The following is a 25,376-nucleotide window of genomic DNA, read 5'->3' as shown; positions in this document are numbered from 1 at the left end:
TGATATCTTCTCTTTCTTCAATGCCTATTATCCTCAAATTTCTTCTTTTCATGGTGTCCTTAATTTCTTGGATGTTTTGTGTCAGGAGTTTTCCAGATTCGGCATTTTCTTTAATGGTTGATACAAGATCTGTGATTGTATCTTCTAGCCCTGAGATTCGTTCTTCCATCTCTTGGATTCTGTTAGAAAAGCTCACCTCTGTGTTGCTTGCCTTCTTCTCTGAGGTCTCACATTCTCGTTTTTCTTCTGTCTGTGTGTTTATCATTGAATCCATTTTCATTTTCAGATCTTGAACTGATTTTTTGATTTCTTTCATCTGATTTTTGTATATTCCTGAGTTTCTTCCATTGCCTCTTTATAGGTCTTCAGAGCTTGAACCGTTTTATTTATTTATTTCATCTGGTTGTTTGCATTTTCCTTCAATTTTTTCAGTTCCACTCTATGTGCTTCTTTTATGTCTCTCACTTGTTTGTCTGCATCTTCCTGCATTTGATTACGAATTTTATTTGTTTCCTCCATTATCATCCTCATTACTAAGGATTTGAGGTCATTTTCTTGTATTTCTGTTGTATTTGAGTTCTCTGGGTTGTTTTCTTTGGGATAGCTGGAAACTGAAGATGCCATGTTGATTTGGGTTTTTTTTGTGTATGCTTTTTCGCTGTCCTTTAGACATCTTGCCGTCTTTGTTTTTGTTGGGTAGCTTCCAGCGTTGGATGGAGGGAGTCTGGTGATAGTTTCACTTGTTTTCTCATGATTTCCCTGGGCTGGGAGCTCAAAGCTTCACTGGTGTGGATGTTAGGAGGTTAGCCCTGTTGTTCTGGTCTCTCACAGCCAGTGATCTTCAGCCCCCCTGTGCTGTGGGTCCTGCAATTGTTCTGAGTCTCTGAATGAGCATTGGGTCAGGTCAAGGTATCCACAGCCTTCTGTGTTCCCTGCCAAGTCCAGCCAGGAACACTGGGCCCAAACCACGGGCTGAACTCAGCTAGATTCTCAGGGCCTGAACCATCTGCCGTGCTCAGCTAGGGATTCTGGGCCCAAAATGCACACAGGGTCCAGCCAGAATTTTGGGGCTGGGACTACGCACCAAGCTCAGCTAGGGACTTTTGGCCCAAAGTGTGTGCTGTGGTCAGTTATTGACTCAGGGCCCGAATTGTCCACCAACCTCAGTCAGGAATTCTGGATTCAAACTGCACACTGTGTCCAACCAGAGTCTTAGAGCTGGTGGAACTGAGCGCTCTGTCCAGCCTGCGTCACAGCAGGAGAACTGCGGCTGCACTGAGTCAGTGCCGGTGTTGGAACTGAGTGCTCCACTCAGGCTGTGTCACAGCAAGAGAACTGCGGCTCCGCTGAGTTAGCACAGGTGGTGGAACCGAGTGCTCCGCCTAGACTGTGTCACCGCAGGGGAGCTGTCGCTGAGCTGAGGTGGTGCTTAGGGTGGAACTGAGCCCTCCACCAAGCCTGCGCCACTGCAGGAGAACTGCGGCTGCTCTGAGTTAGCGGTGGTGGTGGAACCAAGTGCTCTGCCCAGACTGTGTCACTGCAGGGGAGCTGCCGCTGAGCTGAGGTGGTGCCTAGGATGGAACCAAACGCTCCACCAAGCCTGCACCACAGCAGGAGAACTGCGGCTGCTCTGAGTTAGCGGCGGTGGTGGAACCAAGTGCTCTGCCCAGACTGTGTCACTGCAGGGGAGCTGCTGCTGAGCTGAGGTGGCACCTAGGGTAGAACTGAGCGCTCCACTAAGCCTGCGCCACAGCAGGGGAGCTGTGGCCGAAGCTGACTTAGTGCTTCGGGCAGAATTGCTTGCTGGGCTGGGCCAGTACCCGGGACTCTGGGGTTGAACTGTCTGCCGAGTCCAGTCTGGGTCCGAAGGCTCCACGCAACCCAAATCCTGCCCTGAGTCCCCTCTCCCGCAGCAACTCCCACCAGCCACCACACCAATCGCCTCCACCGGAAGGCTATGAGCTGCAAACCTCAGCCACCACCGCTGGTGCCACTGGTGCTGCTGCCTCTGCCGCTGCTGCTCTGATCAGAGAAAATCTACGCTCCTCCCGTGTGCAGGGGCAGGCAGGTCCTCCACACCCTGGTCCCTCTGAACCGTGGAGCACACCCCCTGCTGTGATGTTCGGACCTCGGTGTTCCTGGCTCAGAAATCTGTGCAATTCCCTGAATTGTTCACTGGAGCCTCCAAACATGGTCCACACTGCTCGCCGCCATCTTGGATTGTCTCTTTGTCTAGTTTTGTTTAATGCGTTGTACATATTTAAGTTAGATGATTCAGTGTCATAACTAATAATTCTAATATGTAAGTCTCATGAGGACTATTGCTAGAAAATATTTTGTTTTTCTTCAATTGGGGGATATCTAGCTTGTTTCCAGGTTCTGGGTATTACAAATAAAGCTACTGTGAACATGGTTGAGCAAGTGTCCTTGTTGTTTGGTGGAGAATCTTTTGGGTATATAACCAGGAGGGGTATAGCTAGATCTTGAGGTAGAGTTCTTCCTGACTTTCTGAGAAAGCACTAGATTGTACAAGTTTGCACCACTATCAGCAATGGAGGAATATTCCCCTTTATCCACATCCTCACCAGCATGTGCTATCACTCGAGTTTTTTATCTTCACCATTATGAAGTGTGTAGGGTGGAATCTCAGAGTCATTTTGATTTGCATTTCTCTAATGACTAAGGACAAGGAGCATTTCTTCAAGTGTTTCTTGGCCATTCGAGATTCCCATGTTGAGAATTCCCTGTTTAGCATTGTGCCCCCACTTTTTACTTGGATTATTTTATTTGTTGGTGCTTAATATTTTGTATTCTTTATATATTCCTCAACCAAAGAATGGATAAAGAAACTGTGGTACATTTACATGATAGAATACTATTTATCTATTAAAAACAAAGAAATATGACATTTTCAGGCAGATAGATGGAACTAGGGAAAAAAATCATCCTGAGTGAGGTAGCCCAGACACAGAAAGGCACACATGGTATATACTCACTTATAAGTGAATTTTAGACATATAGTACAGGATAAGCATACTACAATGCACAAACCCAAAGAAGATAAGCATCAAGAAGGACCCAACGAAGGATACTTACATCTCACTCAGAAGGGGAAATAGAATAGACAGAGGTAGTGGCTGAAGAGAGGGAAAAAGGTAGGAGATGAAACATGGAGAGATATGAGGGTAGAATTGGGTCTGGGGTGGAGCTGGGGCAGGAAGACAAAAGGCCTGTAGAGAAAAGAGAAACTGTGGGCAGGGGCATCTCTTTGACAAGCTGGATATCTAAATCAGAGTAGGCTCTCATGGGGGGTATGAGAGGGGCTCTAAGAGAGTCTCCTAGTAGCAGGGCCCTTGAGACAGGAGAAGCCATCCCCTAACTAGATAAGTCTCTAAGTAGAAGGAGGAAACACCAATCCACCCAGAAAATCTTCGACTCAAAATTCATGCTTCCTACATAATGTGCAGAGATAAAGATAGAACAGAAACTAAGGGAATGTCCAACCAATGCCTGACAAAACCCAAGGCAAACCCCATTGGAGAGAACCAACCTCTGACACTGTTAATGATACTCTGCTATCGTAGCAGAGTTGTCCTCTGAGAGGCTCCACTCAGCAGTGCCTTGAAACAGATGCTGAGACTCACAGCAAAACACTGGGCTAAACATGAAGAGTCTAGTGAAAAAAGTGAAGGGAAGGAGAAAAGGTCCTGGAGATGAGAGGAGCTTTACAAGAAGACCAACAGAGGCAACTGACCAAGACCCAGAGGGCCTTGCTGAGACTGAGGTACCAGCCAAGGATTGCATGGATTGGATCTAGGCCCCTACAAAGATGTAGCCAATGGGTAGCTCAGAATTCGTGTGAGTCCGCTATTGAAGGAAGGTCTCACTTGCATGGACCCTTTTGTGAACTCTTCAATTACACCCCCTAGTGTGACAACTTCAAATAGCCACAGTCCTTATTCTACTTGAGGAGCTGGGGTGGGAGGAGAATGTGGTTCTTCTTTTCTGAGAAATGGAGAAATGGAGGGGAAGTGGGAGAGAGGGGGACGGGTGAAACTAGGAGGTGAGGAAGGATGTGGCTACCACCAAACCAAGATGTTAACTGAATAATTTTTTTAAAAATGTTTTTAAATGGATCATTCTTGAAACATTTTTGCAATGTTTTTTTTGAGGTACAGTTGTTACAGAAGTTATATTGGTGTTACTCTGATAATTCAATTTTTTTAGCCCTCCAGAAACTGTGTTAAATCTTGTTTTTGAAAGGGTATAATTGTAGCTTTCCAAATTATTTTTGTAGAGTGCACATTGTCTACTTTTACACAAACCTTAAAATTTCTTGTCTGCTCTCTCCACAGTTAGCCAACTATCTGACAAAGACTTCATGGATTGCTTCATTGTCACAGTGGAGGGGAAAAGCAATATAATTCCATTAATCCACTAACCCACATCAGCCTATCCTGTGCCTTCCCCTGAGAAAACAAATGCATCAGAAATCAGAAACTCTCTTCTGATAGTTGAAGAAACAGGTCTCTGTTGCTCACCTGACTCTAGTAGCTACAACAGAAACACAGACAGCCATCCCAGAGGCTTGTGGTATAATGATCTGTTCATTGAAGTATCTACTTGAAGTTACAAGTTCAGTTAAGACTCAAGGCATAAGTTAGGCTCAAGAGGTCCAACAAACAGGTGATTGTCAGCTCAGGGTGACTTAACTTTAAACTGCAGACTTTCTGGTAGAACAGAAACAATGGGCTTCAGTAGAAACTGCACTTTGAATGTTGGATTTTTATCTTGATGGGCTAGTGATATGAGATAGGAACATTCTCATGACACTAGGCACTGCAATCACACCTCCCTATGAGCCACCTGGTCAGTAACTGACAATGTACACTGTGTGGCTAAGCTATGATGCTCTGTAGGTAAAGTATCATTAGTGCATACCTTAATGGCTATAAGGTCAGTACGCCAATCCCATCAATCAGATGGAAAACACTGGACTTACTTCACACAGACTATGAGACATGAATCATTGTTAGACTACGATCTTAAAACATTCCAGGAATTATTTTGTTGCTTTCTTGCTTTATGACTGATAATGTAATCAGTTTTAGTGGAGGGTCCATGGGCCATTGTGAAGACTATGTATTTTCTTTCTGTGGTGTATGTTATTGTTAAGGATAAGATGCTGTGCAACCAATATAATATGGAGGATTTTGTTTGGGGGAAGAGAAAGAGCCTAAGTGGTCCATGAGGGTAGGGAGAGATGGAGACAGAGAGACAATTGGAGAGGGTGAGGAAGAGAGAGAGACAGAGAGAGAGAGAGAGAGAGAGAGAGAGAGAGAGAGAGAGAGAGAGAATTGGGCATCCCATAGAGAGAGCAAAAGATAGAGGTAAGAGGTGGCAAAGTTGTCCTTTTATATATGGTGCCTCTGGTGCATATCTGGTGGAAGGCAGCAGATAATGATGTCAGAGGTTGCTAAGCACCTAGAGGCATGTCATATCAGCTATCAACTTGTGAACTAACATTCCTTCCCTTTTCCATAATTATAAAAAAAAAAATGGAGAGCTAGGGACAGATGGCACAAATGAAGACTTTAGACAGCTTTTCATGTAAGGTAAGTTAAAATATATACATGTAGATTCAGCAGCTCTTGGCCATCAGGCAAGGAGTAGGATAAGGAGAGAGAGAGAGAGAGAGAGAGAGAGAGAGAGAGAGAGAGACGGAGAGACAGAGGGGGGTGTCTGGATTATATGGTGAAGGGGAAGGAAAAGCTCTTACCTGGAAACTTCAGGGTAGAGGGCAGCGTATGACAGCCATGTCCTACAGCAGATAGGAACCGAAGAGTGCTGGGAGAACCTAGAACTGTTTGCTCCAGGTCTGAAGCACACCATTTCAGCTCTTTGTTGATAATAAATCAATAAGGGATGAAGAAATCAGTCATCTTTGGCTGCTTTCAGCTGACACTCGGGTGGTGGTGACAAGAGGCCGAAAAGCTGAAATGTTGGCCAAGTCCAGGAAGAGCAGGCTGCTGTGTTGGTTGTCCAGGGTCTGAGAATATCTGTGACTAAAAGTGACAATGCAGGTCCACTTGTAACAATCTGTGAGGATGGATTGGAGCACCTGTGGGTAGTTGCTGTGACACTGTTTTGGAAGTAGGAAATCTGGCAGGATACTAGAACATATCTATGGGCGATGACAAAGTTAAATAGGATAGGGATGGGCTTTCTCCCCTTTATCCAGAAAACTGGATGTATATAAATCTAGTGCAATGAGAAATATTTTAAGTATATACTTAAAAGACAAAGCAAAGGAAATTTAACATCTGCTCTTGGAACTGTGATAGTGGATTGTATAGTGGATTTTTTTTTTTTACCATACTTAGATTAAAAAATCAGAGCTCCATTGATTAATGTCAAAGGTGAAGACAGTCTTAATGCAATAGTAGCACAGCAACAGGAAGAAACATGAAGTATTTCTATCTATGTAGGATACCTTAAATCTTCTTTTAGGCCATCTAACATTCATAACTTGTATTTACCAACCTTAAAACACCTTCTTAGACCCTCAGGTACTTATTTCTGTATCCTTAGGTCTTTTACTATTTACTAGGAGACAGAGGTGAGACTTCTGGAGCAGTCATTGTCTTTTAGCTAAAGAAATGGTACAAGGTTGTACTTGAGACCTGTTTTTAAGTCTGGTCAGAAGGTTGACCTTAGTCTAGACCTGACAGTAGTAGCTCTAGGAAAGAAGTTTTAGGCTTGGACCTCTGCATATGAAGAGGACTGAGAAACCATCTGAAGCCCATTTATATTTAGTATGAGGTCTGTGAGTAGGCAAACTTGTTTGTCTTTTAAATAAGAGATCTAGTAGTTAGTATTCTTTAACTAGCTAATGAATTGACTAATGAACTAAGAATTGGGGGTTACTTTGGGCTAAGGAGCTAATTCCCTGTTCTCTTTGCTATCAAACAGCCATTAGCTTAGCTGTCAGTGTGATCAGAGACCTGAGAAGGATAATTTGGAACTTAAACGAATCTACATATCAATCTAAATGACAGAGATAAATCATCAGTCATAGCCCAGTACCTAGACAGTTGTCCCAGGATCCTGTGGTTTTCAGCACATGCCTCTGTCTAGTCATCAGGCACAGAGAATGAGACACTCTTTCCAGAGAAAAACATGGGAGAGTCTGACCTCACCTTGTTTTCAGCAAAGTGAGACAATAGCTCTCCAGGTGTCCAGTTTGCCCACAGTTCACATCTGGCTCTAGCAGAGGGTGAGGCATTGGGGGCAGTCTTTTCCAGTGGTTAGCATACCTAAATCTTCTCAGAGACCTTGGGAAGCTAGTGCTAGATCTTGGAAATCTTTGTTTATCATATTAAAGTTACATATGTTAAATGCCATATTCAGCAGATCTATGACAAGCTTGAGGGCCAGCATATTTGAGGTAATCATAACACAGAATGTTATCATTTATGGTTATGACATATTTTTTAGCTAAGTATTTAAAAATCATGTCTATTTTAAATAGATCTAAATATTAAATAAGGTTTAATCCTGAAATCAACAAAAGTTCTATAGCTCATCTTATTCATTAAAATAAAATAATTTATGTTTTAACCCCATTAAGTTGGAGCTTAAAAAAACATAAACACTGTCCATAGAGAGCAAAACAGTATGATTTAGTTTATAAAAAGTCCATAGCTTATAAAAGTATAGAGCTATATTATAGATTAATAACATCATATTCAGAAACAAAGCTAACATATTTCTAAGGCAGTGACTTTTAAGCTTTTGAGAAGGTAAGTAAGGCAAAATAATCAAGTTCTAACATCTTAAACAAATGAATGTCTCTAGAGTTAATATATCCTAGTTTCTGGGACTAACAATATAGTAGAACATTGGAAAAAAATATCAAAATTGTATTTGAATTTATTATATCAAATCCATTGCTCAGGAAGCCTGTGTATGAACTCAGAGAAGCTGGTGGTGGGAGAAACAGCATTCATCCAAGACTAGTGAAGACATAGGTAGCTAAACATACATTTTATATTAGATTGTTTATTGAAGTTTCACCATGATGTAAAAACATTTTGAACCAGAGTTCTCTGGCTCTCTACAGTACAGATGAGAGGATAATGTACAGACTTCTGGCCCCTAATTACACTTTGAAGCTGTATCCACGCATCCACCTAAGCAGCCCCTCTTTGCGGAATTCCTGTGGGTAGAAGTAGATCCTGCCCAGCTCTGTTCCTTTGTTGTGGTCAGATTGCTTGGTCCTGATGGTGAGAGAGGAGTGTGATTGTGTGGGCATTGGATTTCAGATTCCCGTAATCATCATCTAGAACTAGCTCCAAGTCCTCTGGGACCCAGTTTCTTCTTCTCTTCCTGGATTCAGCATCACACTTCAGTTTCCATCAGTGAGAACTGTTTAATTAGGTCTGAGTACATTGGGTGCTTTTCGACTTTTCATATTATGACCTCTTTCTTTATTGGCACACACTGAGGCAGCCGCCAGTCTATGATCTTAGAATGAAGGCCTCTCTAACTATATTATTGAGTTCAAAATGGCAGGAAATAATAAGCCCATGTGGAATAATATGAGGGTTTGCACAGAAATGGGAAGTGCCCAGGTACAGAATGTTGCTGACTACGGTTGTCAGAGGGATAGAAGACTAGCTTTAATATCACTTCTGAATGCGCAGAGGTTTTGGTTGCTGTACAGGTTTGGCCTGATGGCTGAGGAAGTATCCTCATAATGCTCTGCCTCCTCTGCTTCATGTCAGGAAAATAAAACATATCTTCAACTATGAAGATCTTCATTGGCATTTCTAGGGTGTGCTCAACAAGAAAGATTTTTGTCTCCCAGGAAAGCTAGCTCTATCTGATAAAATAAATAAATAAGTAAAAAGACTGGAACATTGGTATAGCTAGAAGACCACGATGCTCTAGTGCCCATGGGATATTATATTATATTTGAAATAATAAGGAAGTAATATGAAATGTTTGCTCCTAGCCTAGAGGACAGACAGGTGGAGATTATCTCTGTCAATAATTCATACAAACAACCATTGACCATTTCATTTTAGTTCAACAGTCATTCTGAGTTAATACACTTGGAGTGATGTTTCACCAAACAGTCATGACCCTTAGCCTTATCTTTTCCTGTAATCTAAGACAATGATGGTGGGATTTCAGGTTACCATAAGGAAAGCAACAGCAAACAGTTTTTTAAAAACATTTTCTTCCTTCATTGGAAATATATAAATACTTTATATATTTGTAATTCTTTGATCCAAATAGTGTATTGATACACTATATGTATAATTATCTCTTTCATTTCTTTTTCTTTTTCTTTTTGCTATAGCTAAAGATATGTTCCACGTATCATATGTTTTAGTAGCCTTTCACATCCCGGAATACTACAAAGTAGACTATTTTGATTCAAGGTTGCTAAGAAGCCTTGTTTGGGCTTTGTTTTTGTTAGGGATAAGGGTTGAATTCAGGGCCTTGTGTGTGCTAGATAGGCACTCTACCACTGAGTTAGCCTGATGGGGAGGTGTGGTCTTTCCAGAACCTCACAATGAACATGAATGTTTTAGAAAATATTAATATTTTAGCAATGAGTTTGTTATATTTTATGAAGAGAAATGGTTCGACCTGTCCTACAAATAATATACACTCTATATTAAATCTGCAACTTAATCGTTGTAGCACTCCTGGGAAGTGAAATACAATTTTCATCTCCTGAGATTATAAAAACAGTTTAAATAAAAAAGCCAGGACTCAGACCCAAGCAGCCTACCCTCATGCTGCTCCATCTGAATCCAACCCTGGCTATTATGTAATCTGGCACCTTGATAGGCTAGAAGGATGTTAATAAAGAGCAAATACATACTTAGGCATGATAAGTATGAAAAAGAGCATGGATGTACCAGACTTAGCCATAGTCTGAGTGTTCTACTGATGTGAAGAGACACCATTGCCACAACAACTTTTGTAAAGAAAAGCATCTCATTGGGACTTGCTAGCAGTTTCAGAGAATCAGTCAATTTCCATCATGACAGTGAGCATGGAGGCCTGCAGACAAAAATGGTGTTGAAGAAGTTGAGAATTATACATCTGGATCTTCAGACAGCAGGAGGAGAGAGCCACTGAGCTCAGCTTAGCCTTCTGAAACCCCAAAGTCCATGCCCAGTTACACACTTCCTCTAACAAGGCCACACCTCCTAATCCCTTCTCAAGTGTTGCCACTCCCTAATGACCAAGCAGTCACATGTAGGAGCCTATAGGGGCCATTCTTATTCAAGCCACCTCAGTTAATTGCTGTCTGTGAATTAAGTTATCACTTTGTTCTAGGTGACTTGGAGGTATGCTTTTCCACAGTATTCTGTTGATAATCAAGACTTATTAAAAAGTCTGACCAACCAAAAAAAAAATATTGTTGTTGATGTGGACCAGAGTCCATAAGACACCTGCTGAGGGTTTCAACTTGTTTTGTCCTGAAACAGAGAAGTGGAGCAGGAACACGTGGATAGTGGTAGAAACAGAGACAGTTTATCAAAGAAGAGAAGGGCACTATGGAAAATGGAAGTGGGCTAGAGAGGTAATGGGAGGCCTGAGGCTGAAAGGTTTTATCTCAGAAACATGACATTTATAGGTCATCTACACATCACACCCACATTCCCCAGGCTTTTTATTTCACATGCTTTATTTTTGTAACCCCAGGTGAGTTTCCAGTCTTTCTTTGCCTACTAGCTTATTTCTTATGTTATCTTGATGACTCACTCCACCCCTGGTCTTCTACCATGGTATCATTGCTCCTGGGACATGTAAGTTTCACAGAATCCTTGAGAGTGCAACTGTATTATTGCTGTTATTTGTTATCCCTGGTAACCACTCGGAAAATGGGGAATATATACTTGGATTGTTCCTCAAGAACACCTCATGGCCAAAACAGGCAAGTAAAAAAGCTAGTTTAAGAAACTTAAAACTCCCATTCTGCCATAGAAAGATTTAAAAAAGAAAAGAAAGGCAATGACACCAAAAACCAAATTCAGGGTCACAGCTTCTATCATATATATATATAGAAAAAATCTACATTTCAATATATACTATATGTTGATGTATCAGAAAGATAAGGTGAGGGGAGGGTGATGGGAATGTGACTCAGAAGCTGTTGGGTATAGAATGGAAGCCAAGAAAACTTACCTCAGATACAGAAGCTTAAAATGAAAGCTTTATTTTCTGGTTCAGAAAGGGAACCAGTTGGGGATGTGAACTTTGTCCCCAAGGGGAAGCTGTGTTGCATATTTAAAGGATAAAACCATAGAGCAAGGAGAAATGGGGTGGGCTGTAGCATTGTCCAATCATATTTTTATATAAGGGCTTGAGCAAGGAAGTTTTCATGAATCAGGATAGGAATAGGTTTCTAGGCCTGGGAACATGAACTTGTTTGATCCTGCCAGCAAGATGGAGAAATTGTTCCTGAGAAGTCTGGACTCAGACAACTGTATCCTTACAACAGAAGCTGTTCAGTTATTGGAAGTCCCCAGCTCCCCTCTGGCCTGGGACTCTGAATGTAGTTTCTCCCTTTGATTAAACAGAGTTTGAAAATGAAATGGAAGTACTTAAAATAAGTTTCTTTTGCCTGCTCCCAACAAATTAAACAGTGATCTATCTCCATGAGGTAGATCTATTTTGGGAGCTAACTAAAAGAGATAGTTAAAATAAAAAGGGATTAACTTCATATTATTTTGAAATACCATAATTTGTGAATATAAGCTAGAATGAAACAAAATGAGGTTGTTGCTTTTAAAGAGGTGGGAAATTTTTCTGTTATCTGTGCTGCAGTCGTATTACCACATTTATATTTCCTGTGGCTTTACTTACTTCTATCAAATGGCGGAAAAAAAGCCTTGTTTAAAATGTGTTAACTATCCCCATAGCTGCCAGAAAGCTAGTCTGTTTCTGACTCAGATATCTCTTTTCTGGCCTTTTTTCTTATCTCCTCTCTGTCTCTCTGTCTCTCCCTCTGTCTCTCTCTGTCTCTCTCTGTCTCTCTCTCTCTCTCCCCTATCCCTCCCTCCCTCTCTCCACCTAGATGTTTTAATTAATTATTTTTTGCATATACATTTATATTATTATACACACATATATAATAATAAACTACATACAACAAGAAGAACCACAGAACAATCAGGAATTATGTAAATGCTACACTCACAGTGCTTTAGCTATTTGAGAACATAGTGACTACCATATCTTCAAATACTATGGTCTTCCTTGTCACCCTCTCACCCACTCTAAAAACTCCTGTAGCTCCTGCTACATTGAGTCATCTTTGTCCTATCATTGCATATATTGTTTCCTGCCTTGGTTCCTTGTGCTTCATTCTCATGGGTACTCCACATCAGTATCACATAATTGCTTCAGCCTTGTGTGTACTCCACATCACTACTGCACAGTGTGCTTCAGCCTTGTGGGTACTCTACATCAGTACAGCACAGTGTGCTTCAGCCTTGTGGGTACTCCACATCAGTACTGCATCAATATTGCATCGATATTTCCTTCTGCAAGAATTAAACTATTTTGAAACCTATCTTTATTAGTTCTTACACTATTTTTTAGTTTCTATGTTACTGTAATGGATGCCCAGACCTTAGCACAACTGTGTCCCTTATGGAAGTACCATTCAGGCCATGCTCAGCATTGTAGGCAGTATCACATTAAAAAAAAAAAAAAAAAAAAAAAAAAAACCAAAGGCTCAACTCATCAAAGTCCATAGTTCTGAGAAGTGCCCCAAATGTACTAACTTAGCTTTTTGGCTTCTATAGCTCTGCTTCTGAATAAATGTTCTGTTAACTGAAGAATGTCAACCCAGAATGTGATTTTTTGTGATTTTAATAAGCTGACTCTGAGAAAGGCATGGTGGTGCACCAAGGGATCCTGAATACCCAGTGTAGTCTTCAGCAGGCTAATAAAGATTTTCTATTGGCTTAAAGCCATGTCTGGGAGTGTTCTCTCATGAGCAACCCACAACAGTTTCCACTACCCTTTATTTAGAAACTCTACTTCTGTGGTGGACTGTTTTAGAAGCTTTTTGAGGCCAGTACATAGTTAGACACCACCTCTCCTGCACCCAGGGTCCTGACCCAGGATTCAGTTCAATGTTTAGTGACAACTACAACATGCACCAAAAATCACAAAGGTAAGCAACCAACAGTGCATTGACTGGCATCTCACAGCTGTTCATCTCTATAACAACAACAACAGCAAACCAAACAACAACAGCAAAAACAAAAACACAAAACCAAAACCAACCAAACAAACAACAGAAAAAGCAAAAAACCAATAAACAGAAGGCCAGGATAATTGACAACCCACTCTTGAGATCCCTTCTGTTGGGACAGCATAAAACTGCAGCTTACTCTTACTCACTCACTGTGCTCCAGACATAGTAATGCTACGTTTCAGTAAATGTTCTAATGTAGCCAATGAGGCTGAGATTAATAGCTTAACCTTCCAGATGACCTTTTGGGCAAGAGGCTAATATGTCTAAATTCCCCTTAAGTGTCAAGGCATACAGCCAAATGATCTGCTGGAAACTTCTGTGAAACCAAGACGGAGGAAGAAAAGCAGAGTTCAAATTGAATTTCTATGACCCTTGGGGTTCTACTAACTTAAAATCTTTCAGTTTCTATAACGCTAATACAGTTCTAATAGTACAACTTATCTGTAAATGAGTCATAGGTTGGAAAGGTATGAATAATCACTTAACAATTCTAGACTATGTTTTATTTCTTCCCTTCTTCTCCTTCTCCTTCTCCTCCTCCTCCTTCTTCTTCTCCTTCTTCTTCTACTTCAGACAGGGTTTCTTTCTGTGGCTTTGTCTGTCTGTCCTGGAACTCACTCTGTACATCAGACTGGCTTTGAGTTCACAGAGATCCACCTGCCTCAACCTCTAGATTCTGTTACTGGCCAACCATCGTAACAGATAAGTCCACAGTTGCCCTGCATAAGGAACTTACACAGTGTCCAGTAATGGACACAATATAAAGAGAGGCTTCTCAGCACAGGAGAGGAAATAGAACCATGTGAGATCCATACTCCCATAAAAGTATACACACAATCAGTGTCATCTGCGATACTGTGATTTGCAGTCATAGTGGTTTGCAGGGAGCTGCTGTGTTAAGGGAGCCCACAGCTGGGATGATGGTAATGCCACTTAGAAAGGGGATTTGCTTCTTCCTCCCAACTTTTAAAATTAAGGGTCTGTTTAGAAGACAGAAATTAGTGACTAATTAAATACAAAAGGAAAAGAAACCACAATCTCTTTGAGTTAGTCATCGCCACCTCACAAAAGTATCCAGTGACTAATGCCAAAGACTGTTATTTATAAAAATTAACTGCAATAGTTGAACAAGTAAAAGCCAAAGGAAAAAAATCATAAATATTACTTACCCTAGGTTTCCTCTGCCTTTGATAATCTGGCGGATAGTAGACATACTAAATGAACAAAGACCATAAACTACAATATATTATGACACAAAACCACACTTATTGGAGCAAACAAGCCTGTCATCAAATGGTCCTTGAAACTTGATAGTTGTTTAAATTCAACACGTATAATACACAGAAAAATGGCTCCAAAGACACACTTGTCCTAATCCCCCAAATTTCTATACATGTTACCTCACACCACAAAGGGTCCTTCCAATGTGGTTACATTAAGGCTCTTGAGACAAAGACATTTTTCTGGGTTAATCAGATAGCATAACCTAATCCTGGAGTTCCTCATTAGAGAAGACAGGAGCATCACTGACAGAGAGAAAGCTGAAAGTGTTACTGTGTTGGCTGTGAAGTGGCACAAGAGACCATTGCCATGGTAAACAGACAGCTTCTAAAGATTGTCAAAGCCAGGAAACAGTCTGTTCTCCACCCTCCAAAAGAAAATCAGGGCCAGTGTTGATTTTGGCCCAATACAATCCATTCTGAACCTCTGGTCTTCAGAGCTATGTAGTTAAGATATCTTTACACCAATTGTTTTAGTATGTTTATGTTGCCATAAAATTTATCAAAAACTAGGACGCTTATAAACAGCAGAATGACCAAGATAATTGAGGGAGAAAATCTGACATCACATGGCTTATGGATGCTGTCTTCTAGTTGGGATTCACGTGGTAGAATGACAAGATGAATCCTTTTGTGCACTTTCCTAAGGGCACCAATTCCATCTATAGGTGTTCTTCCTGGTGGCCTGCTCATGTATCAAGGGACACAACTTTTGATGCCAGGACCTTGGGTATCAGAGTGTCATTACATGAAGGGAGAACACAGCCCCTTCCACCATAGCACTACTATTTTTGTCACTATTATGAAATATTAGTTAAGATTTCTCAGTCTGAGGATCTATTTGGATAACATATTGGATACTCTCCTAGACAGATTTGTCCTGAAAAATAAAATTCACAACTCAGGTTAAACTTCCAAATTAACTTGATACTAACATACTAACAATTAAGCTATCATTAATTTTTTTCTGCTTAAATAATACTATGGACTTCACTGTTCTTTCTAGTGCACTTCTGTTGCTGTGATAAAATATTGATCCAAAGCAGTTTGGGAGGAAAGGGTTTACTGGCTTACATCTTCCCATCATAGTCTATGGCTGAGTAAAAGCAGGGAAGAAACCAGGATACAGGAATTGATGCAGAACCTCAGAGGAAGAGCACTGCTTACTGGATCAGCTTGCTTTCCTATACAACACACAACCAACTGCCAGGGGTGGCACCACACACAGTGGGCTCAGCTCTCAGTCATTAATTGATAAAGTGTCCTGCATTCTGATGAAGGCATTTTGTTCAACTGAGGTTCCCTCTTCCCAGATGTCTCTATCTTTTGTCAAGTCCATAAAGAACTAAGCAGCACATTTATCATTTAAAATCTTTCTGGATGTTAATCAGTCCATAGAGTGCCTACAACCTTTCCCTTCAGAGTTCAGATGCAGAGGTTTTTTTGAAGGGACACTGGCCAGAAACTGTTCTCCCTGGTAAGTAACTGTTTCAACATCCCACCTCAGTGCATCTTCAGCGATAAGAGGATGCTGTGTTTCTCTCCAGTGCAGCAGCATGAAAAACGTCCTCAGAAAAGATGGGAAGAAAGTCCCTTAAGAAGTTTAGCCAAGATGGCAAAGAAAATTGCCCTCTACAGGAAGCAAATATACAGGGAGACTATTTACCATGCAGTGGTGGATGGGGATGGTTTGGATTTTGTTTGTTTTGTTTTATTTGTTTGTTTCTTATGTGTATGAGTACTTTGCCTGTGTGTATGTCTGTGCACCACTTACATTCCTGGTACCCACAGAGGTCAAAGAAGGTATCATATTTTCTGAAATCAGAGTTACAACCACTTGTAAACTACCACGTAAGAGCCCAGGTTCTCTTTAGGAGTAAAAGGAGCTTTTAACTCATGAGTGAAACCTCAGGCCTCCAATGGTGGATTATTAATGGGTATATATGCATGCAAATATCTTTTCCCCATGCATAGTCAAGTATTTGGGTATTTAATATGTATATGCAGACTCCATGCTATATGTCCCTGAAATAGGTCTTATACCTTACCATAAGTGCTTTGAAATTATTAATGCTGAACAGACACTCCACAGATTTACTTTTACATGCTACCTTAAATTTTGTACCAGATCCTAAGAGTGCATAAGACAGAAAAGTATTTTTACTTTATCGAATATAGCTTTTGTCCTAACTAGGTTTACCTTGAATTTTTTGTAGAGTTTTTCCAGTCACAAGAAACATTGTAAAATTGTCCCTCAGTCTCTTCACCTCATTTCCAATTGGTATTTTTTAATTTTCTGAATTATGTTTTTAGGTCTACATAAAGGAATGAACTCCACCATGGCATATTTACTCATGTGGGTCACTAAACTTCACTCTTGGTCATGCCCCTTCCACCATGACCTCACATTAAGAAGATGCTCATCATTTCAATGCTTCTGGGTATTTTGAGGGAATTTCACTGCTGAATTTTCCCCCTGACAGAAAGCAAGAGACTTTGTTTTTCCTTTGGAGATGGGGTCCCTGTGAAGTCCCAACCAACCTGGAACTCACTACATAGACCAGTCTGGCCTCAGACTCAGAGAGTTTCAACTGATTCTACCTCTGGGACAATGAGAGCAAGAATCTGTAAAGTCTTATCACTTAGATTCAGTAACACAGAAGAACAACCTAGTGTTTTAAGCAAACAACCCATAAACTGTTAAGAATACATTTAATTTAAATACACATATCAAAAAATATATCCCAGCATACTCAGTCACGAATTGACTGATAATTGATGCCCAGCCACCTGCTAGGGATAAGACCAAGACCTAAGAACACAAAGAAGGAAGAGGAGCCATGGTCTCCCCTCAGCATAGAGCTGAACAGGAATTGAGATTTAAAAAATTAGATTACAATCCAACATAATGTTCATAGAACATATCCGAGGGAATGGGGGAATGAGATGAAAGATAAGATTAAACGAAGACCAGTCAAGGACAAACCAAACATTCCCCACCCCCATCTACTTAGTTCCTATTTCCAATGCTGATCCTGTCGCCTGTCTTCATCATCTATACTGGAACTTAGCCCTTCAGAGCTCTAGATGCTAATGTTGCTGGAATCTCTATTGCTCTTAGACATCTGAACCCTGCTTACTGTTAGAAGATACAAAAACAAATATAACACCTGCCTTCCTGTAGCCCTTTCAACACTCCCTCTTCAGGTAGACAGGCTCAGCTCTCAACACTAACCTCATCCACCCTGGCAGAGTGAGTGTCTTTGAATATTTCCTCATCTCCAGACAGGGAATAACCCCACACACACAACCCCATCAACCCACAGTGCTCAAACATGGCCCCTTTTCTAGGCAAACTCTGGACTGACCCTGCCAATTCCACCCATCTGCATGACCTGAGGACCACCCTTTACCACGTAAGGACACCTGCCATGTAAGGATTCACACCTGCTACTCCACTTACCCCTACAACTAGTCTGAGGACCACATGCCTACACCTGCCTTTTGCCATTAACACCCACTCTTAATTGGATCCCAGACTTTCATCAGCAACTTTGCCTGAGGAAAAGTCCAGAGAATCTCCCTCAGACTCCTGAAGATTGATTGTGAAAATCACCTCACACTACAGAAGGTCAGCTCCTGAGCTGAAAATCCTCAGTTAACTTGAGCCAAACCATGACTACTTTTGATATCCAATTCACACATCAACAATCAAGTGCCCAAGGACTGAGCCTTAACCTCCACACAGATGGCCTATCACATGACAAACTGAAAGGACAAATAACAGGAAGCTTCAAACACCTGTTCATCAAGTAGAGACAAGATTTGAATGCCAGTAAACTGCACTCACCACTTGACTGCCCGTGCGTAGGTCCCATTACAAATGCACAAACTCAAATAACTAAAATACTAAGTCTTCACGAAGAATCAGTGTGTCCATAGTAATGTCCCCTGAGAATAGCAGCCAGACGATGTAGAAGACAATGAATTCACAATAGCAATGTTGAAAATAACCAGAGAGTTCTAAGAGGACAGAGTAAGAATGAACACTATAAGAACACAGGTAAATGAAACTACAAAAAAATAAGTCAAGAAATAAAAATAGAATATGATAGAGCCTCTGAAGATGAAAGACCCACATTAACAGGGTCCATATTAGCTGCAATCAGACTCCGTTCTGTTAAAGAGCTACTAGATTCCATTGTTAGCATAAAACACCTCCAACTCTGATGCAGAGAGAATTCCCCGGATGAAGTCAAGCTGACCAAGAACCAATAACTAAAACCAATGTTAATACTCTAAGGAAAAATGTTTATAGGTGGGAAATATTCCCTGTACAAGGTCATATCAACCACAAATTGTGTTTATGACCAACATTTCTTATGACCTTGATGGTCATCAAAAAATTCCCCAGCCACACATGCAGCTGTTGTCCTCAACCAAGCTGGCCAGGACCAATAAAAATAGAGATCAGTAGGACCTACTTTGCCTAAAAAGTAAGAATATAGCTTGAGTCAAAGCCAACCACCCTGTTCCCCTGGAGACCCTTTGCATGGGCTTATTATGGGTTTTGCCTATATAAATTAACCCTAACAGAGGCTGCTTGTCACAGTTTCAGTATTGTCACATTGAACTGTGTCCCTGGTGTCAGTATTTTTTTTTTTGGGGGGGGGGTCTGGAAATAAAGTTTTTTCTTGTTCCTCTCATGTCCTCGGTGTTTTGTTTGTGAAAACCCAGACCCAACAAAGAAAAGCAAAAATAAAATGAGATTTAAAATGAAAACTTCAGGAATCAAACAAAAAGATTAGGAAACAATATTGTAGAGGTAACTTTTGTTCACCTGCTGTAATTGTTGTCTTTGAGGCTTATTGTATGTAGTCTCCATACAACCTTATCGAGGCCTAGAATGTTCTCAGCCTCTCAAACTTACTGCTGAATAAGCTCACCCTATCTAGCCCTTTCCGAACTTGACTGGCTGGTCCAACTCAGCTGTTCTGGCTAAAAATTTTCTTCAAACTGATTGATCCAAACTGACTTTTCTGTCGACTTCTGACTGAATTGCTCTGCTTGGTCTCAAGCTAGCTTTGACAATATATTCCAATCTTCTGGCTCCTTCTCATTGTCTGGCTTATTCTGTCTTCAACCTCTCTCTGTAAAACTCTCCCAGTAAACCTGTCCTCTCCTCCTTCCCTGCCCTACCCCATCTCTCCCTCTATCCTCCCCGTCTCTGTGATGCTCCCTTAAGCTCCCCTTTCCTCTGTTCTTGTGACAGATTGGCATATGCTATTCTGTCAAATCTTTCTTTGATCTGTCATTTTGTCTGCCACTCAAGTAGACATCACTTTCAAGCATGAGTGTTTCCTTCTACAAACTAATTTTTCCTTCATTGTTTGGGATCAAAGGTGAGTACTAAGGGCATGTCTGTATTCCAGCCAGAGGAATTAAAGGTGTGTGCTAAGGGTGTATCTGTCTCTCAGCCAGAGTAGCCCTTCTACAGGCTACCACCAATATATTGGGTCATGTGAAAGAGAAAATATGATGTCCTGAAGGCAAGGCAGAAGAGTAAGATCATTCAGTTGAAGAGAATATCTAATCCAAATAATCCTAAGAACTGAACATGAAGGAATTTGGACACTATACACAGATCAAACCTACAAAAAAAAATAGATAGAGAAAAAGAAACCAAGGTCACAGGAGAAAAACACTTTTTTCAACAAAATCACAGAAAAAAGTTTCTTAATCTGAGGCAAGAGTTCCTCATCAAGATCTGACAGGAATACAGAACACCAAGCAGATAGGCCTAGAGAAGAAACTCCACTCATCTTAGCAAAACACTAAAAGCAAAGAACAACAACAACAATGGATATTGAAAATGGCCAGAGAGAAAAACCATGTCATGTACAGCAGATTTTTCAACAGAGACTATGAAGGCCAGAAGTGATTGAACTAGTGTACATAATCATAGGACCTCAAGAATGTCTCAGCAAATATAGAAAATTGAAATTACATCCTGTATTTTACCTGACTACTATGGTTTAAAGTTGAATATCAAAAACAAAAACAAGCAAACAAATGAAAAACCCCAACCCATGAAATATAAACACACACAACTGAACAAAAATTGAGTGAAGGAAAAAACCAAGCAGGAAATTTAAGAATTTCCATAATTAAATGAAATATCCACCATGATAAAGTGTTGCAAATATGGTTCATATATGAATCAATAAGTGTAATTAAATCAATAGACAAAAACTATATAATCATCTCAATAAATGCAGAAAAGACCTTGAAAAAATCCAGCATATATTTGTAATGAAGGTCCTGGGAAGAGTGTGGTGACATTATCTCATCATAACAAAGGCAATTAATAGGAAGACCACAACCAATATTATCCTGAATGGGGAAGAAGTCAAATGCATTTCCACTAAAGTCAGAAACAGGAGAAGGATGTCCATTCTCTGTCTCAAGTACTACTCCATAGTACTTGAAGTCTTAGCTGGAGGAATAAGACAGCTAAAGGAGAAAAAGGAGATACAAATGGGGTGAGGGAAGAAGTCAAAGTACATTGATTTTCAGATGATATGGTTCTAGACATAAAATACAGAAAAATTCTACCAGAAAACTCCTGCATCTGATTAATACATTTAATAGTATCAAGATACAAAATTACCATACAAAAATTGGTAGTCTTTTTATATTCAAATGAAAAAAAATATAAAGAAATCGGGGAAACAGTAGTCTCAAAATAAAATACTTTGGAATAAATTTAACCAAGGAAAAACATGTACATCAAAACATTATGACACTGAAGAAAAGAAATTGAAAAAGATTCAATAAGATTAGAAAACATCCTTGTATTGACTCCTCTATTGGTAGAATTAATATTGTGAGAATTGCATCCACCAAAAACGATCTATAGATTCAATACAATCCTCACCAAATGCCCAATATGGTTCTTTATAGAAACTGAAAAAATAGTATTAAATTTCATATATAAATACAAAATATCCAAGATAGCCAAAACAATTCCAATCAACAAAAAATTGCTAGAGATCTCACCGTTCTAGATCTTGTTATATTACAAAGTCGTAGTAATAAAACAACATGGTACTGGCATAAAACCAAACACATTGGTAAATAGAATAGAATTAAGCACCCACATAGAAACTCACATTCCTACAGCCACTTGATTTTGGAAAAGGAGGCCTGCAATACATGTTGGAGAAAAGATAATGTCTTCAACAAGTGTTTCTAGTCAGACTGGGTGACAATGTGTAGAAGAATGAAACTTGATTATCTCTCATCATGCACAAAACTCAACTTCAAATGCATCAAGGATCTCAGCAAAATTCCTGATACTCAGAAGCTGATAGAAAAGAAAGCAAGCAATATACTTGACTTCACTAGCACTGGAAAGGATTTTCTAACAGATCTCCAACAGTGCAGATATTAAGATAAATAATTAATGAATGAGACCTCGTGAGACTAAAAGGGTTTTGTACATCAAAGGATACCATCACTCAGGCAATGAGAATGAGAAACAGAATGAGAAAATACCTTTAGCAACTGTATATCCGACAGAGGTTTTACTATCTAGAATATACCCAGAATTCAAAAATTAAGCATCAAGGAACAAACAATCCACTTCTAGGCACTCAAAAGATGAAATACAAATGACAGAGAAACATTTTTTTAAAAAGTCAATACCCTTAGCAATTAGGGAAGTGCAAATTAAAACTACTTTGAGATTTCATCTCATCCCAGTCAAAATGGCTAATGTAAAAAAAAAAAGAAAGAAGAAAAGAAAGCCAAAAGCCAACAAATGATGGCACTAATTTTGGTAAAGCAGAGCACTTAGTAACTAATGGAGCAAAATCTGATGGAATTACAATGAAAACCCTAGTGGAGATTCCTCAAAAAGCTAAAAATAGATCTACTTCATGGTCCAGCTGTAGTGCTCTTTGGCTTTACCCAAAAAAACTCCATATTCTACTCTAGAGGTACCTGCTCATCCATGTTCACTGGCATTTATTCATAATAGCCAAGAGTGGAAAGAGACTAGATGGTCAACATAGGATGCATAGTGAAAATATGCTATATTTGAATAATGAGGTATTTTTTTTATTAACAAACATGTTGGACAGTGAAGTCCTACGCACCCCCAAACTTTACAGCCTATTGTCATTACTCATGGAGCCTTCCAGAGCTTGAAAGTAAGAACCGATGGCTGAAGTCACACATATTTGAGTCATAGAGCATGAAGAAACCAAGCAGCTATGAGCCTAAATCTTCATCCCTACTGGAGAGTTCTCACAGTTCTGGAAAGGATGATGCAGGCTCTCAGAGGAGAGTAATAATAGTCATCTTCAACTATATCCAGATTTGAACCACGCATGACTGGTCTGGCAAGACATGCCCACTGGTGCAATAGTGTCATGAATGTCATAGGTGTAACCAACCACTTTTTCATTAGATTTAAGTCCTCATGCTCAAGATGAAGCCCACACTTGGGATCATTACTGGCCAAAGAACCTGTTGCTAGACAGATCAGTGGATCCCTCAAGCCTCATCTGAAACACTTGCATTTGCAGTAGGTGGTGATTAACACAAAGACCCAAACTGGACAAGATGCAGAGAATAAGAGATTGTAGAATGTACAGGTCTAAAGGGAAGACACATACATACTTTTATAAACATCATATTTTATTATTTTTATTATTAGTGTTTTTATTATTATTGTGAGACAGTGTCTCTCCCTGAACCAGACTGGTGACCAGCAAGCCACAGTGACCCTTCTGACTCTGTCCCCGGTAGACCTGAGATAACGGTAATGTAAGGAGAAACATGCTTGGCTTTTCCTGTGGGAGATGGGAATTTGAATTCAGGTCCCTGTGTTTGTACAGCAAAACTCTTACCCACTGACTCATCTCCCCATGCCATGGGACCTAAGTCAGGCATAGTGACACAGTCCTTGAAACCCAGCACTCAGGAGGAAGAGGCATGAAGATGTCTGATTCAAGGTCAGCCTGCTCTACATAGTAAGACTCTGTCTCTGAAGAGAGAGAGGGGGGCGGAGAGAGAGGGAGAGAGGGGGGGGGATTTGTTTTTATTTTACCAGTGATAAATTCCCTTGTCTATAGAAACTGGTTAAGTGGATCACTGGTTCTTGTGGGTGGATCCCTTAGAAGAGTGAATGCTAATAAAAAGTATCTTCTCTCAGGAGTATTTCCATAGAGCAACAGAATGAAACTCACCATGTGTTTACAGATAGAGACACTGGTGAGACATTTCCCTGGGTGATCTGAATCTTAGGAATTGGCATTAGTAGACATATTTTTTCAAAGTCTACTGTGTACAAGATTATTGGGTCAGCTAAGGTCATAAACCTATCAAGTTTGAATTATCTTCACACATTTAATGATATAAAATATGTATTTTTCTGAACCATCTCTGGGGATGTATTCTACCTTCCTATTAGAATTCAGGAAGTAAAATGGATTGCAACAAAAATTTTATTAGGACTAAATGACGTGTTGAGTGGTGGAGGGGGAGAGGAGCTGAAAAAGTCATTTTTCACAATAAAATATGCTTTTATGCATCTAAACATAGCTTTAAAATAAGGATAATACATTACTTTAATAGCACATGTGGTTAAGAAAATTGGACTTGGGTTCAATTCCCAGGACCTACATGGGAGCCACTACTATCTGTAACTTCAGTTTCAGAGACTGTGACACCCTCACACAGACATACATGCAGGCAAAACATCAATGCACATCTAAAAACACTCTTCCTCTTTAGTAATACAAAGCAGAATGGCTGCTGTAGTGACATAATCAGCTAATTCAGGAGGACCACAGATTTAGGTCAGGTAGAAAGAGCTTATAAAAAAGTAAAGTTTACAAAAGCTAAGGGGAATACATGCTAATTTTGCAAAGCTTGTTCAGCTGTGACAACAAAAGAAAAACAAATGAAGAGATAACTCAGCAGTTAGGAGTACTTGTTCTGTTTGCAAAAGACCTGGGTTCCTTTTCCATCACCCACATGGACACTCACATCAGTCTGTAACTCCAGTTCCAGGAACCCGATGTCTTCTGATGCCTTCTGACCTCTGCCAGCACAGGTGATGCACATATACACATATACACAAACAATAAACATATATAATATAGATATAAATGTAGTCTTTTGTGTTTGTTTTATTTTATTTTATATGCCAATCACATCTTTTCCTTCCTCCTTTCCTCCCAGTCCCTCCAACTAACCTCTCACCCCCTTCCCCTCCCACCTCTCCCTTCCCTCTCTTCCCCTCCGCTTGCCCTATCTCCTCATCCCTTTCTTCTCATAGACCAAGAGGCCTACCAGGAATACCCAACCACGCTTGGCATACCAAGTTGATGTAGAACAAGAGGGAAAGGAAGGGATGAAGAGACCAAGAGATGCCTTTAGCCTGTTATTTCGTCCTTTTTGGGACTCATCAGTACAGTGTAGCTGCCCTAGAAAGATTTTAAATACTTTCTTTTTGGACCCAAAAATATGCACACTAGTGCAAAACCAAGTATTCAACACTTAAGAAATTTACCTCATTCTCATTTGATGTGCGATAAATCCAATACAGTGGTGAAATTAAAATGGCATTTGTTTAGAAAATGTATTCTACTTAGAACAGTATAGTTATATAATTATACTTTGAATAGTAAAATTGGAAATAGGAACACTGAAAACTAAAGTGGAAAAACCTTTTGACAATGTCTCTTATGTTTTAAATTGCAGAGTATAAAGTAAATCTTAGTTTTAAATAT

General features: G+C 40.1%; 1 protein-coding gene across 2 annotated transcripts in view; it reads right to left on the bottom strand.

Moving 5' to 3' along the window:
- Positions 1–25,376, bottom strand: part of LOC127197513 (C-type lectin domain family 2 member D11-like) — a 142,670-nt gene that overhangs the window by 54,765 nt on the left and 62,529 nt on the right. The gene's annotated exons all lie outside the window — the stretch shown is intronic.

This window comes from Acomys russatus, chromosome 13 (assembly GCF_903995435.1).
Source record: "Acomys russatus chromosome 13, mAcoRus1.1, whole genome shotgun sequence".
Lineage (NCBI taxonomy): Eukaryota > Metazoa > Chordata > Mammalia > Rodentia > Muridae > Acomys > Acomys russatus.
Note: the sequence above shows the minus strand (reverse complement) of the source record. Positions and strands in the feature narration are given on the sequence as shown.